The following is a 12487-nucleotide window of genomic DNA, read 5'->3' on the forward strand; positions in this document are numbered from 1 at the left end:
ATTCTATGTAAGTAGGAGAATTAAAAGACTTAGAAAAATTTGCTACATTGTATTTTCATACTACTACACAACTTACAAAAACATTCTTATTAGTTATGTAGTCTAAATCCAAACCCCTTTGAGGTACTTAGGATATACTTTTTTAATGACTTTTCTCTCCCACCTTTTCAGATCTTTATTTTTCCCATCAGATTATTGAAGTAATATATGCTCATTTTAAAATTTTCAAACAACCCTGAAAGCGTAAGGAATAAAGTCAAAATCACTCTCTATCTGACCCCCCAGTGATAACTGCTGTCAGCATTTATCATCCAACCTTTAGATGTTTTTCTGTGCGTATACATGTTATATGTAGAAGAACAGGATCTCGTTATGACAGCGTTGTCATAAATACCCTGTATTAGTTTCCTATGGCTGTGTAACAAATTACCACAGTGTTCCAAGATCCAGTAATTATAAAGTTATAAATTCCTTTAAGGAATTAGGAAGTTTATGTCATTGTCATTTAGGTCATCCTTTTGGTGTATATAAACATCTCCATCATAGTTATTATCTTCCTGGCATCTGGATGAGATGCCACATTTTCCAGCAGTTCAAATTCTTGAGCAAAAATCTCACCTCATAGCTCAACTCAAATCAGCCAGCACCAAACCCAAATCCCTATTTCTAAGGCAACCAGTGGTAGTTCTTAAGGAGAGATTGGAGAGACGCAGGGCCTGGAGGAAGGATGAGATGAGGAACTTGACAATTCCATCAATCGTGAGAAGAGGAAAGTGTAAATTGGAGAGATTTATAAAAGCAAAAGTAAAATAAGCCTTCCACTTACTTTATTCAGTAGTTCTCAATGATAACCAGAATTGCTTAGCCAGCACTGTATAAATGAGTGCCTTGTTTTTAAGTGACCAACATAGAGTAAGTTGATTTATAATCCCCATCTTTCAAGAGTGGATTACCCCTAACCACAATCCATAGAAATCTGTTTCTACCAAGAAAAACAGAGCGAGAGAACACTCAAGATGATTAGGCTGTCCTTTATTACTCGATGTTCATCTCATCCAAGTAAGATTACCTTCACCTCGTACTGCAAAGCATAGAAAACTGGAGCCTCACTTGTTGCTGTTGCCATTGTGAATTTTTTCAACCTTTTGGGAAAGCAATTTGGCAGTGTGTATCAAGAAGTATTAAAATGTTTACACCCTTTAACACAATGTGTTAGACACTGTGGATTGGCTCACTCAGCACAAATTCGAATTTCCTTCTAGTGTCTCTGAGCACTGTAGAAATGAAATGCTACATTTCCAGATGCTCTTGCAGCTACAGTTCCAGGTACGATTTAAGTTCTGTCATTCAGATACCTGCATTCAGAACTGAGTTAAGAGGGGAGCAAGGCAAGATGCCAGGCACTGTGCTTTTATACTAAGCAGCTTCTTGGTTTGGGAGTTTCTGATTCTGGCAGAAGCAGTGAACTGCTGGATAGAAATTGTTCCTGGAAGCTCCATCTCCTTTTTCAGCCATTCCAACAATTTTGGAAATCACAGAGTACATAATAATCACACTTTTTGCTTAAGCCAGCTAGAGTAGTTTCCACTATCTGCAACTGAATGCCAACAGGCCAGGTGTGTCAGGGTCTCTAAGACCACCCTCTGGCTTGAGGATTTGCTAAAACGACTCAGAGGACCCAGAAGCTGTATTCACAGTTGCAGTTTATTACAGCAAAAGGACAGAGTCAAATTTCAAAAGGAAAAGGTGCATGGGGCAAAGTCTGGAGGAAACCAGGCTCAAGCTTCCAAGAGTCCCCTCCCAGCAATCACACAGGATGCCCTCAATTCCTTCAGCCATGATATGTGACAACACATGCAAAGTGTTGTCAACCAGTGCCTGGCTGTCCAGGGCTTTTACTGGGCATCAGGCACAGACACCTACAGTGTCTGCAGGGCTGACCTCAGTTACTGAAGCTCCACACCCACAAAGGGAAAGCAGGTGTTCACCGTGAATCACATTTTTAGTAGAAACTATCTGGAAAAACTCTCATAGCATGGCTGAAGACCCCAGGGAAGCAGAACTCTCTTAGTCAGAATATTCCAAGAGCTCAATTCCCAGTAGCCAGGCAAGGGCCAGTCATGAAAAAAGCCCTGTTTGGGGCAAGTGCATGGTCTGAGTGACCGAGATCTGCTGAGTCATCCTTTCCCACCCACCAGGAATCTGACTTCTAGACATTTATAGTAAACAGTTACCCAAAATAGGGAAGGAACTAAAAAGTATGAAGATAGTCATTGTAATTTAAAACAGCAAAAAGCTGGGCGTGAGGGTTGGGTAGAGGTTTTGTGACTAAAGTTCTCACAATAGGAAAATAGTTATGTCATTACGGTTCATCCACTTAAAGCTAAGTTTTAGGCCACCACTAAATCACCATTATGAAGCAGTATCATTCATTTTATGAAGCATTACGTTAAAGTGATTATAATATGGAATGAAAAATCAGGGTATAAAAGTATACATATACTCTAATTACAACTATGTACAAAAGTAAGACGATATCTACCAAAAAGACTACAATTGGGTAATGTTTTCTTACTTTCAAAATATTCTATAACATGGCTCTTTACGTTCATAATTTAAAAATACATTTTTTTTTTAATACCTTACACAAACTAGTCACACTTTTTTCAGTTGGATAAGCAGAGGTTCCTAAAAAGAAATTAAAATATCTAGGGACAGCAAGGGAGCAACTACCGTGTAATGGAAACTCAAACTAAGTCGTATCCGCACAACCATAGTCAACTTGGATCTGGTCAATTACATAGGTTTAATTTTCCTCCTGTTAGTTTACATAGCTTCTGTGTGGCAGCCATGGTGTCACCATTCATGGCACACAGTGAGCTGAAGCAGCCAGAGCATTTGGTCCTGGTATTCAATATGGTTATTTCAAGTTGGCCTAAAATGGAACAGTTGTCACTTGGCATAGTTTTCTTTGGATTAAATTTGAATATTTATTTGTCTCCTTTAGGAATCTCCTCCACTGCATGTAAGAAAGTCTTTAATGCTTCCCCTACAATACTCATATAGCAAGGTATATCCTCATATTCCTTTTCAAATGCTAATTAAATCTTCAGTGGGTGACCATTATTAACTGTATCAAAAGTAGGTTTAATTAAAATCTTTGGAGATTCAAGCCTAATGAAAATCAAATATCAACTAAACATCTAATTTTAAACTGGTGATGTGTGTTTATTAAGATTTTAAGTTCCCTGAAGTCAAGAACCATAACTCCTTTCTCTGGAACCCACTGGTAACCTGAAGAATGTCATTTTTAAAACGTATGTATCAATTAGCATGCCTTTACAGGTACCCTACTTTTAAGCTTCAGGATTTAAAATTCCACTTACTCATTTTATTCATTCAGGCAGGCAATATTTATTGAGTGCCTATTTTAGGCACTTAACATATAGCAGTAAACAAAACAGGGAAATTCTTGACCTCACAGAGCTTACGTTTGGGGCAAGGACTGGTGAGGGAAGACAGACAATAAAGAAATTACTTAATTAAAGTGTTTTACATAGTGTTAAGTGCTACAAATAAAATACACAGCAAAAATTTAAGAAAGAAGAGAAGGAAAAGAGGAAAGGAGGGTGGACCTGCATACATTTGGACCTGGCAATTTTAGTTCCAAGAATTTATCTTAATGAAACAATTTAAGGACCTTCATGACAGCACATATTAGTGAAAGAATGAAACAACCCAGATGTCCAGGCACAGCCACCTTCCTTCCAGTGTCCCAACGTGGTCCTACTTCCTATACATCCTGTAGGGCTCAGTTTAAATTTCACTTTCTGAGGGAACCCTGCCCGGGGCCCCAAGACCAGGTAAGGCCTTCTGTTAGTTACTTCCATAGCACCCTAGCTCTTTTCCTTTGTAGCACTTACCACAATAATAAGTAATTATTTGTACAATTATTAGTTAATGTTTACCTGTCTCCTTCTCCCCCAAACCATAATCCCCATCACGACAGGAACTGTGTCCGTTTTCTCCACAGCTGTATCCTTGGAGGCTATGACAGTGTTTGACAGACATCAGGCTCTCAATACGTGTTGCTATTGGATTGTACACTTTAAATGAGTGAATTTTATGGTATGTGAATTACATCTCAATAAAGCTGTTAAAAAAAGATATTACCATTAAAACGTAAACAGATTACTTAATTAATCAAGTAATTAAACATTAAACTAATGAAAATTACCATACAGTGGCATACAACGTGGTTTAAAAAAATATCTGAGTTGTATGTCTATTGACATGGGAAAATATTCAAGAAATATTAGACAAAAGAGTTTTTATAAATCTGTTTATGCAATATGATGTCAAAATTTTTTGCCTAACAAAAACATATATCCATATATTTAAGCAATATTTATTGAAAGCCTACATTTCCAGGCACAGTGCTAAGTGTTTGTGATACATCAGTGAATAAAGATCCTTATTCTTTATTTTGGAGCTTACATTCAAGCACAGGAGACTGACCATAAGTAAGAAACATAATAAGTAAGAACATTATATAGTATGCTAGAAGGTAAAAAAGGCGATGGAGGGTAGGCGGAGAGGGATTGGCAGAAAAGGGTTTGGAAGTGCTGAGGAGCATGTTGCAGTTCTAAAAAGGGAGGTTGGCCTAGTCCTCTGGGATGGTGAGCAAAGACTCAAGCGAGGGAGTTAGCCGAGCAAGCATCTGGGAGGAGCAAGGCCCCAAGGGAGTTTTGAGCTTCTCCTCTTCAAGAAATAGCCAAGACCAATATGGCTGCAGGAGAGCCAACAAGAGGGAGTGCATTAGGAGAGGAGAGTGGTACAGCTAGAGAGCCTCTTGTTGCCATTGTAAGGACTTTGGCTTTCACTCTATGAGGGGTGGGCAGCCCTCGTGGGATTCTGACTGTCAGTGTTGCAATCCAATGTACACATCAGGATAGATGCGGAGAGGGCTGATGGCCACTCTGAGTTTATTGTAACCAGCGTTTCAATATATACATAGCTTACATCTGTTAGACATACACAGGTGTTCTGGATGAAATAATTAGTGAATGCCAAGAATTCTTAGTGATTTCTCAAGGAGCCCTCCCTTGGCGTCTGTTTTGATGTTATCATGTTATTGCTGTGCTCGTATATTTTTATCTCGGAGCGGGCAAGGTCTCTTAGGCAACGGCCCCTCCTGCTCCCAATATCGATATCGTTTCTCCATCTGTGCCCCCGGGTGGCCGCCACCTGTCTTAGGTCGCCCCCCAACCCCGTCCCCGAGGTCTTACCCGTCGTTGGCTAACCGGCCTTCTCACCTCCGGGTCACATTTTGTTGGCAAGCTTTTTCCAGTGATTATTAACCCTTCCTGTGTCAGAGGCGGCTACACTGACCAGGAGAGAGATGATCTCCTGTTTGAGAGGATGGCACTGGCTGCTGAACTGAGGGCAACAGGAGGAGAAGCAAGGAGGCCTGTTCAAAGGTTAATCCAGGCAAGAGAGGATGGCAGCTGAGACCCAAGAACAAGCGGTTAGGAGAGGGTGGTGTTCAGATTTTAAAAAATAGAGCCAATAGGATTTCCTAATAGGTTGAATATGAGGTGTGAAAGAAAGGGAAGAATTGAAAACCAAGGTTTTTGGTCAAAGCAACTAGGGGATGGAGTTGACCATAACAAAGATGAAGGCAGAGGATGAAGTCAGTTTAGAAAGAGAGAACTGGACGGGCCAGCCTGGTAGCATAGTGGTTGAGTTCAGGGGCTCCCCTTTGGTGACCTGGGTTCCCAGCCTGGATCCCAGGCGCAGACCCAGTTCTGCTCATCAAGCCATGCTGTGATGGCGTCCCACATAGAGGAAGATTGGCACAGATGTTAGCTCAGCAACAATCTTCCTCAAAGAGGAAGATTGGCAACAGATGTTACCTCAGGGTCAATTTTCCTGAAAAAAAAAAGCAAAAACAAAAAAGAACTGGACTATAGTTTTGGATGTGTTAACCAGCTGTCTGAGCTAGATTGTTTTCAATTCACTATCAGTGGCACCCCCTTGTAAAAGATCTGCTGAGAAGAGGCAGGGAACTACATTTCCCAGAATTCCCTTCTGCATCAGGGTCAGCCAATGAAAGATCTGAGATTTGAGGCCCTTAATCTCTGGAAGTAGTTGTAGCCAAAGTGAGGTTGGAAGGAGCTTCTGAGTGAGCTTTGTGAAAACTGCCCACGTCTGGGATAGTTAGTGGCGGGTGGTGGGTGCTTGTTATTCACAGCATCTTCAGGACTTTACTACTGTAGCCTAAGAGAGTTGGTGGGAAGAACCTGAAATCTGCGGTGGCTTCCAGATGCATGCTTGCTGCAGCTGAAACAGAAGAGACAACTTGTTAAACTGCCCCTCCCCCAGGCCTTCTCAGCATTGTTTAAACTTCCAATTTCCTTTATTCAAACACTTCGTACTCAGAATGCATAGAATGTCTTCTGTCGTCTGGATAAAACATCTAAATGGAGATGAGGAGTAGGCAGTTGGAAACATCCATCTGCAGTTTAGGAGAGAGGTCAGGGCTGGCAGTGAGACTGGAGGGGAGTCATCAGCAAACAACAGCATTTAAACCTTGAGCTTGAATGACCACCAAACATGGAGAGAGAAAAGTTCAAGAACTGAGCCTGGAGCAAACCAACATGCACAGGCTGCAGGAAAGAAGAGACCAAGTGGGTTGAAGAGGAACCAACGAGGCAGAAAAAGCCAGGCCGGTGTAGCTCTCTGGAAGCCAGAGAAGAAAGGGCACCAACTAGGGGAGAATGACCAGGTAGGCCGGATGCTGCTGATCAGTCGATTAACCGAGGGCTGAGAACTGACCCACCGGATTACACAAAGCACAGGTCATTGGTGACCTGCACAAAAGCAGTTTTGTGCAGCAGAGGGGGTTTGAAAAGCTGATTGGAATGAGTTTAAGAGAAAATGGGAGGAAAAGACTTGCACGCAGCTGTGTTCATTGTAAAAAGCCTGGTGACATACATGAAAATGTGAACAGGCAATACCTCTGTGTCATGATATTACAGGTGAGGGTTTGTCCCCTGTATCTTTTTACTGATTAGCTGAAAAGAACGTGCATTCCTTCTATAAGTAAAAATAGTTATCAGCATCCCTCTCTAATGATTCAGCCACCGACATGGCCCGGCCCGAGGCTCACTCTGAGTTCCAAGGGGCTCAGATGTAAGAAATAGAAAGTTCTTAGGTATCAGCCTCAGTCCCCAGACATTGCTCCACCTTCTCCTATTCCCAAGAATACCAAACGATGCACATCCTGTCTACTGTTCCCAAATTGCAATTACTATTTTGAAATTAAACGATACCCTGACAACTTAAAAATTATCTTCAGTAATTAGGGAACACTTTTCACGTAGCAAGCACTTGCTAAATAACACGTTTAAAAAGATGACTGTGATTGCCAAATGCTTAATTTACACTGTGAACGCTGTTTATCCAGGATAGCCAAGGGCCCATCCAGCAGACATACCTGTCAACTCTACTGAGGAGAGAAGGTGAACATGAGAAATTTCAAGCACTTGAAGCTTAAAAGACCTAAAAAGGTAAAAAAGAAACCTTGGGAAATCCAAATGTGCTTTATATAATAGCCAGGGAAATTACTTTGTTCCTTGTCATTGGGATTAAAGCAGTTAAGAGATTTTGGGGAACTGCTTCTGGCCAGGACCGTTTTCCTGATCTTGTATTCCCAGCACCTCTCCCAGTAGCTGTATATGGTTAACACTTAATTAACATTTATTGAACTAATTACCTCACTTGCTCTTCTTTACTGAAATAGTCATAATGATTATCCCCTCTTTCTAGCAAATACCAAGTTAGGTTTAATGAGTGCAGAATAATTAACCAGTGAAGCTGGAGAAGCTTCAAATGTTCGCAGGACCCACAGGGGCATTTCTGTCCAGCCTCCAGATGATTGCTGCCCTGTTAATGGTGATGGGCTAAATTCCCAGTCTCTGTGATTGCAAAGTCTGTCTGCCAGTGAAGGGAGACTTCGAGGTACAAAAGGGAAGAAAACAAGGATTACAAATGGATTTGGCAATACAGCTGAGGGAAAAGTCACATTGTTATACCTCAGCGAATATTCTAACTACTGATGACAGACACAGATAGTAGAATCTTAGAAGGCTAATGAATAACAATAATGAAGCTAAGTGCTTTTCATGCATTACCTAATTTAATGCTCAAAACAACTGGAGGCAGGATTATGAGGTCCTGGCATGACCTGAGTAATGGATGACCCCAGGGCTAGGTTGAGGGCCAGCGAGAGGAGTGGGAGGCGGCCGCAGGCGGGGGTTTCAGAAGCGGGCACAGCAGCATTACCGGCGTGTTTGTGAAATAGTGGTCAGGAAAAGAAAAGGCAGAGGAGCACAGTTCTGCAGCAGGCCCAGCAGCACTCAGGGACCTCTCGCCTTTAAATGTAACCACCTGCCTTCTAGGAGCAGTTCAACTGGCCCCATCTTATCAACAGAGTAACTGAGAGTTGTTTTTCAGGAACTGAGAGTCGACTGCTTGTCGAGTTCAGGCTGGTTGAGAGCACCAACCCATCAACTGGGCCAGCTACACATGCCAAATAAGTGGCCCTTTTGATGTCAAGGGGCCAAAAACTCCACCCTCAGGTCATGTTACCCCCACCATTTTGTGAACATGAAGCCCATGAAGAGCCACGAAGCTTGACTACGCTTGAGCAGCTCATCAATTACCTCACTTCTCCTCACCTCCAAGTATCTCTCTCCACACTTCAGACAGCCCAGCCCTTTGTCTCATAAATTTTGCCCCAAGCCCTAGATTGGGGAGACAGATTGAGAGCTTTTACCTCCTGTCTCCTTGAGGATTGACCTCTCAATGAAGCTTTCTTCTTTTCTCAAAAGCTGATGCCGTAATATTTGGCTGTTTTTGTGCTTTGGGCAGAGAACCCCATCTTTGTGTAGTAACACAGACAGATTCTTGGTTCACAATCGCTCAAGAGAAAGAACCCTGAACCGAACCCAGGCTCTGTATCAAAGACTCAGAAATATACAGCCGTAGATTTGTTAACTGATGGTCATCAACAGGGAAGAATAAACATGAAAGGCTTGTGGGAATTCCAATTGTTAGAATGTTCAAGTTTCAATAATTTGTGACAACTGAGGAAGTCTTAAAAAGTCTGTATGTAGGATTGCTTCAAATTGTGTTCCATTCCTATGCTGTAATGAAAAATGCCAAGCTTTTTGAAACGTAAAGGGAAGTAACACATCTTGACCAGCAGGTGGCAGGCTTACCTCATAATGATTTATTTAAAGGCTTGCAGAATGAATTACAGTAAAATTTTGATTCTGAGGGATATTATTACAAAATCCAAATATATCTCATACTTAGCAAGAATTGTGAAGACAATATTATTTAATCATTCCATAACCTAGAATTTCACAACTAATGTTGACTAAAACTATTCATTCAACTATAAGAATACAAGATAATACATGTAGGTATTAAGTGAATTCATCACCAAGACATATTTCTGCATACTAGATATAAAGTATAATATATAGACCATTCTAAGTCATAATGGGGGAAAGTAATATATCTAAATTTTGATTTTCCCATGAAGACACGTAATATATTTTGCCTTCTTATGGGAGATCCATATAATTTTACATTGTATAGTCCTGTAAGTCTCACTTAATTTCTTAAAAATGTTTAAGTTTCCATTCATTCTAGAGAAATATTACATTTACTTTCAAGTTTTTAGAAAAGTTCATCTGTGGTTGCAATTTTTATAATATTCAAAATATTTCATATACTAGTCAAAATTAAAATGGCAAACTCCATCGGATAATGATGGAAAATTTATGTTTACTCTCAAAATATTTGCTAAGTCTATTATGCTAAGATAACATATTTTTCTTTATTCACTTTACTTACATTCAGACAATCTCTGGCTTCACTTCCTACTGTAACAAATTAACAAGCATGCCTTGCCCCACAGCAGGTTGGGCACTAAGAAGGAAAGAGAGGGTTCCTGCCTTTTGGGAGCACATGACCTTGTTACAGAGAAGCGAGAAAGACTCTTATGTCTTTAGAAACTTCCTAAAATTTCTGAATACATAATTGCACATACATTCCCAACAGAAGGCTTACATTATCAAAGGGGAAAATGGCAGCTAGTTTGATTTTGGGGTAACTAGTGGTCAGCGAGGCACTCAATAACTCAGTTACTCATTACCACCTCACTCCATAGCCCAACCTCCACATGCACACATCCACTCTCCAAGATTCAGATGAATAAAACCTGTATCTCAGAAAAGTTTCATGTGCCTAAGTATCAGAGATCCTTTTAATAACAGAACCAGAAAATTTTTAATCTCCAAGTGCCAGGAGTCTAGTAAATGCATGGCATGATAAATAACAAAAGATGGTGTATACATTTCAAATGTCACTTAGAAAAAATCAGGAGACAGAATGGACCAAGTTCCTAAAGGTTGGTGGTGCAGATTACAGGTGCAGAGTTGGGCAAGGTCTCTGCCAGGGAGAACAGCTAAGGAAGATCTCCTAACGGTGATGAAGGTGAGCTGGAGCTGGGATGATGAGGGGGATTCGGAGAGAGAAAGAAGACAGGGGCCATTTCAGGTGGGAGAGAGAGAGAAGAAAACGTAAAGGAGCTTTAATTATTATGGAACATTTGGAGGAAGCTTTACCTAATTTAATTTTTAAAATAATACATTTTTACTGTCCACTGAGCTCATATGCAAAATAATAAGGTTGCACCCAAAGATCTTCCAAGACCCTACTGGTGCTAACCCTCCATAACTTGATTTTCTTCATGCCAATTACACTGATATAGGCTGAATTGTGTTACCCCCAAATTCATATGTTTAAGTGACCTCATGTGGAAATAGGGTTATTGCACGTGTAATTAGTTAAGATGAGGTTACACTGGAGTATGGTCCTAGGGCCACTAACCCAATATGGCTAATGTCCTTATAAAAAGAGGAAATTTAGATACAGACCCGCACACAGGGAGAATGCCACATGAAGCCTGGAGTTATGCTGTCACAAGCCAGGGAACTACCAGAGGCCAGGAGAGAAGCCTGGATCGGATGCTTCCCTAGTGCCTTCAGAGGGAGAATGGCCCTGCCGACACTTTGATGTTGGACTTCTAGCCTCCAGAACTACGAGATAAGTTTCTGTTTAAGCCACTCAGTTTGTGTGACGGCAACCCTAGCAAACTTAACATCCATCAACCAAAATTCACTACCTTCATCTCAATATTCTGTATGTATAAACACATACACTGAAATCCAACATAAGTATTCAGATGTAGTCAGTCCATTAGAATTGCAGATGAGGAGGAAAAAACCTGTTTCATGCAGAGGCTGTATAAATTCAAGGACCCTGGGTAAATCCTCTTTTGCCAATTTAAAATGAAGTGTGGCTGCTGGTAGAGGCCCGTGAAACAGCAAAAGGGGCCAGATGAAGCTCCTCTCCAGGTTCCACCTCACGTGGAGGGCTCGTTGCACCACTGCTCTGTCAGTCATCAGCTGATCTGGAACATCAGCCCGACTCTAGGTATTCACACTGTCTTCCTTGAGTCTCTTCTTGTTCTTAGCCAAACAGTGCATCAGTTGGCATACGGACCACCTTGTGTGACAGAACTGGGCTTTCAGCTCTGACCGCCAACCTGAAAGATGATCCAGAATGTTCCTGACCCTGATCCTCACAACCACGACTCTCCATCTTCAGTGACAGTACTATGCTGATCTGAAAAACCATCCATATCTCTTTGTTTATTTGGTAACTTACTTACTTGACACCCCTATTTCCAAAAAGGACTTGAGGTGACAAAACAAAACGACCTGGCCAACATGTATATTACAAACTGTGTGGACAGTTGCACCTTCCATAAAGTCTACTTTCATGGAATTGTAAGGTCTCAGATGCGTGGTGGAAATGCTGCTTGCTTGTGCTTGAACGACATGTGCTTTCAAACTGAAACGCTTCATCTGCCACAACATCACCCTTTACATATGGCAGATCATCAAAGGTAAACTGATCAGTGTAAACGGCAGAGAAAAGGAGGGGAAAAGTTCTCATTTGTCACTCATTATCTGCTGACCACTTGTCCCTGAGGCAGGCGCCCTGACAATATAACTCCCTCTGCAGGAAAACTCACTTGGTGGAAAACATTTTTTTCTTTTCTGTGTTTCTATCTTGTGCTTGTGTAATCTCTAAAGGTGACAGAACTTCTGAAAAAATAAAAGAGACAGAAAAAACTATGATAAGAGCCAAACATATGACAGGAAAACAAGGGGTACCAAAAATAAGAGAAATAAAAATCAATTGAGTAAATAAATTTTTCTAGAGAAATTCAAGCACAAAACTCCTTACAAGTTTTTTACACAGAGAAATGCAGTACAAGAAAAGAAGCAGGAACAGGGAAGGACTCACAAAATTTAAAATTTTTAACAAATTCATTTCTGTTGTT

General features: G+C 40.9%; 1 protein-coding gene across 1 annotated transcript in view; it reads right to left on the reverse strand.

Annotated features, from left to right (window-relative positions):
• Positions 1–12487, reverse strand: part of LOC103554072 (ras and Rab interactor 1-like) — a 35987-nt gene that overhangs the window by 9558 nt on the left and 13942 nt on the right. The window contains exon 6 of the mRNA XM_070609408.1: positions 3969–4153. The gene's annotated coding sequence lies outside the window, so the exon portion shown is untranslated. The remainder of the gene's footprint in view (positions 1–3968; positions 4154–12487) is intronic.

This window comes from Equus przewalskii, chromosome 2 (genome assembly GCF_037783145.1).
Source record: "Equus przewalskii isolate Varuska chromosome 2, EquPr2, whole genome shotgun sequence".
NCBI classification, from domain to species: Eukaryota; Metazoa; Chordata; class Mammalia; order Perissodactyla; family Equidae; genus Equus; species Equus przewalskii.